The sequence below is a fragment of the Mastomys coucha genome, unplaced genomic scaffold (genome assembly GCF_008632895.1).
Source record: "Mastomys coucha isolate ucsf_1 unplaced genomic scaffold, UCSF_Mcou_1 pScaffold22, whole genome shotgun sequence".
NCBI classification, from domain to species: Eukaryota; Metazoa; Chordata; class Mammalia; order Rodentia; family Muridae; genus Mastomys; species Mastomys coucha.
The window spans coordinates 129571798-129575861 of record NW_022196905.1 but is presented as its reverse complement, the minus strand read 5'-3'; the positions used below and the strand labels follow the sequence as shown (position 1 = coordinate 129575861).

General features: G+C 49.9%; 1 pseudogene; it reads right to left on the bottom strand.

The window, feature by feature from the left end:
* Positions 1-989: 989 nt before the first annotated feature.
* LOC116070948 lies at positions 990-1791 on the bottom strand (annotated as a pseudogene).
* Positions 1792-4064: the final 2273 nt, after the last annotated feature.

Sequence of the window (4064 nt, the reverse complement as noted above, 5' to 3'; positions counted from 1 at the left end):
TGACAGATGACCAGAAATCTGTGTCCTGCCTCTTTCCCCAGGTTGAGCTGCATCAGGGGAGCATCAACGTAGCAGGAGAGATTGTACGAAAACAAACAGCAGAGTCCCTACCCCCAGTAAAAAACCCAGCTCACCGGTCTACACCAAGACCGCACACAAGCATGCAGAAGCACACCAGCACACTGTTGTGATAGGACAGCAGGCAAACTTGCACAAGCACACCTCACACGCTGTCCTGACAGCTGCAGCCATTTCTAGCACACAGCCTGTCTGTACTGGTGCCCAGCAAGGGGACCAATCGGGGAGCAGATTTGCACTCACAGCACTCACAGCTAAAAAGCACACAGCATATAATACTTTGATCTTTAAGTGGTTGATCATGGGCATCCCAAAATCATACTCACTAGGTTAGCCTGATTTTTCATCTATACAAATAAGTTTCTTAAAAATAATGCTTATAGTCATAGAGAACAGTGGGGCTGCATCAAGACCAGCAGGATCTGCTGGTGAAAGGTCTGCTAATGTAAGGTCAGGAGTTCATTTTCACTTGTGGGCGGAGGACAGCTCTCTCAGTGGATCCCTACAGCCAGTCAAGCTGTAATCACAGGAGATTCAGAAACCAGGATAGGCAGCTGTAACTCCCTAGATCAACACGTTCAAACAAAAGGCCCATTGAGGTTGAGGCCTGAAACGGACCCAGGTGAAAACTGGGAGAACAAAGACTCAGTAAAGCCTGTGGGCTGAAGGGCTCACAATGGTGTGGTCTCCACACAGTGGTAGACACTACACTACCATGTCGCTGGGGAAGAGCCCCCAGGCGAGGTGGCCAACCTGGGCCTGCGCCAGAGGAGTCACTCAGAAGCACCCGAGAGAGGACAGGAGCGGGGACATGAGGGTTACTGACTATAGGAAGGAGTTTTTGGACAAGGGCCAGAAGGGCCAGTCATGTTTTCCAGGACTCATCAATACTTTGCATGAACAAAGGGCTGTGGCACAGTGGGTCTTCGCAGGATGCATCTGTCATCATTAGCCCATGTTTCTCTGAGGCTGCTGGGCCAGTGACCTCCTATCAATCACGCCTGTTGAGTGAAGGTGGGATCTGCCGTAGGTGGTTCTGGGAAGCTGGCGTAGAAGATGACACAGAGAAGTCACGACCAAGCTGCTGCTTAAGTCCAGTCCTCGGCCTTCCTTTTCTGCTCTGTAGTCCAGGAACATCTCCTTGAAAGCCAGAAAAACCATGAAGGTGAGCAGCATGTCAAAGACATCACCAGCCACTTCATCTTTATGGTGCTGCACTGTGGTTGTGAAGGCAGTCATGTTGAAGACCGGGATACACTCCAGCAACTGTTCTTCAGTGTACTTCTCTACCAGGGAAATATATTCATTAAAAATGGGAGTATAGAGTCTGGTGAGATGGCTCAGTGGGTAAGAGCACCGACTGTTCTTCCGAAGGTCATGAGTTCAAATTCCAGCAACCACATGGTGGCTCACAACCACCTGTAATGAGATCTGATGCCCTCTTCTGGTGTGTCTGAAGACAGCTACAATGTACCTATTTAAATAATAAATAAATCTTTAAAAAATTAATTAAAAAAATTAATTTAAAACAAATGGGAGTATAGGTGAGTTTATTCTCTTCTCGGTCTTCAAAATCCTGGTAGTACTTGTCCATGAAGTTTCTCTGCAATAACTGGAACTCATAACATCCTCTAAACATCCAGCCACAGCATCAAATTCTGCATCAGAGGCAGAGGAGGAGGAGGGCACGAAGCTCTCTTCTAGGGAGTCCATTGTAGGGGTGTCACACTCACCAGCCCTGGCCCTGCCACCTCCTACCCGCCTGCCGCAGGGCCGGGCTCCTCTTTGGTCTGCGCATGGACCTCAACCTCATCAAGGAGCCGCAGAAGGCCACACCCGCACCCTGCCTGGCGATCGAGGCCGGAGCTGCGGCTCCTGGCTGGGTCAGCGCCCGCCCAGAGCATGGCTCTCATTGCAGATTTTTAAATAAAGATTTGATCTCACTAGGCCTAGCAAGAAGGCTCAGTTGGCAAAGGTGCTTGCCTTTGAGCTACATGGTATAACCGGCCTTATTGGCTTCCTTATATCTACCACCCTTCTCCACCCCAATCCCTGCCAACCCCCAAAGCCAGATAAGTGAGAAAGAAGGTTGGAGGGGAAAGGGGGCACAGGCCTCTTTACACCATTTCCTGCTGATTAGAAGTGTTGAGTACCCGAGTCGGGGGAGGAGCAGGACCAATCTTCATTGTCAGGATATCTCTAGTCTAGCAAACTGCAAAAGCAGCAGGAGGAGCCAGCGGCGGCGGTCGCGGTGGCGGCAGCAGTGGCAGCAGCAGCAGCAGCAGCGGCGGCGGTGGTGGTGGTGGTGGTGGCGGCGGCAGAGGCAACGGAGGCAGCAGCAGCACGGCCTCTCAGCAGTCTAGCATTTATATACCCTCTCAAGAGTCCTCAGTATTCCAGAGGTAAACTATCTTCAGCTGGCAGAATCACGCCTCTGCCAGAGCAAGAGACAAATCATAGTCAGCTGCTGTGGACGATCTGAAGCAGCCCCATATCCCACATCTGGGATTAAAACAAAAACATCTTCACATAATGTAACTGGATTTTTTGTTTGTTTGTTTTTTGTTTTTGTTTTTGTATTTTTGGTTTTATGGTTTTTCAAGCAGGGCTGGAGTGAGCGGGACTGGAGCGAGCGGGACTGGAGCGAGCGGGACTGGGCAGAGGTCCTGAGTTCAGTGTACTCGTACACATAAAATAAATTTAAAAAAACAAAAAAGTACATTGTAGCTGTCTTCAGACACACCAGAAGAGGGAGTCAGATCTCATTACAGGTTTATGAGCTACCACGTGGCTGCTGGGATTTGAACTCAGGACCTTTGGAAGAGCAGTCAGTGCTCTTACCTGCTGAGCCATCTCACCAGCCCCTACAGTGTACTTATTTATAATAATAAGTAAATCTTTGGGCTGGAGCGAGCGGAGGTCCTAACAGTCAATTCCCAACAACCAGATGAAGGCTCACAACTATCGGTACAGCTACAGTGTGTACTCATATACTTAAAATAAATAATTAAGTCTTAAAAAAAATGTTGAGCTGGGGAGTGTTGGCGCATGCCTTTAATCCCAGCACTTGGGAGGCAGGGGCAGGCAGATTTCTGAGTTCGAGGCCAGCCTGGTCTACAGAGTGAGTTCCAGGAAAGCCAGAGCTACACAGAGAAACCCTGTCACAAAAAATCAAAAAATGTTGTTGAGGCAACCAATCACTGCTTGAATTTTAAGCCTACCGCACTGTAAAAACCACATGCCTGGTACTCCTGGTACTGTTGACCTGGTTGAGTTCTCTGGTCCCAGAGGTAAATCTACTATCATTCTGCTAAGTGGACATAATCTCAGATTGCCTTCTAAATCTATCTCTCATACCGAAACTCACAAGTGGTCAAAGTACAGAAAACAGGTATCAGAGCAGTGACTAGCCATGAACGGGGCCTCCGGCCTCCGTATCATACCCCCGCCCTCCCCCAAGGTCGGGGGCCATTGTGGAAGGAGGAGCATCGGCTATCCAGGCACTTAGGAGCTCATATCACAGCGGCTATGGCTACCCGCACACGGTCCTTGAAGCATGAAGTGGGGAGTACGGAAGCCCCTCCCCTGAACCGAGGAAAAACGGACAGTCCATGGCTTATTTGGATCATAGTCAGTGTTAGGTCTCACAGAAACCTGGATCAAGTCACACTCAGTACCTGCCGCTCCTTCCAGGGGGTTCTTACCCCACCCCTATTCTGAACTTCTCCCTCCCAGGGGCTGGGCTTCCCTTCCCTTCCCCCACAGTCTCTTTCCTATATAAACTCAGCCACTGAAGCTACATAGTCTCTTGGCCTCTTGGTTCCTGTTTGGTTCTGGGTCTCTCTTGGTCTGCTTCTCTCTCTTTCTCTCTCTTTCTCTCTCTCTCTCTCTCTCCCCCCTCTCTCCCCCTCTCCTTCTCTCTCTCTTCTCTCTCTCTCTCCCTCCCTCTCTCCCTCTCCCTCTCTCTCCCTCCTTCTCTCTCTCCC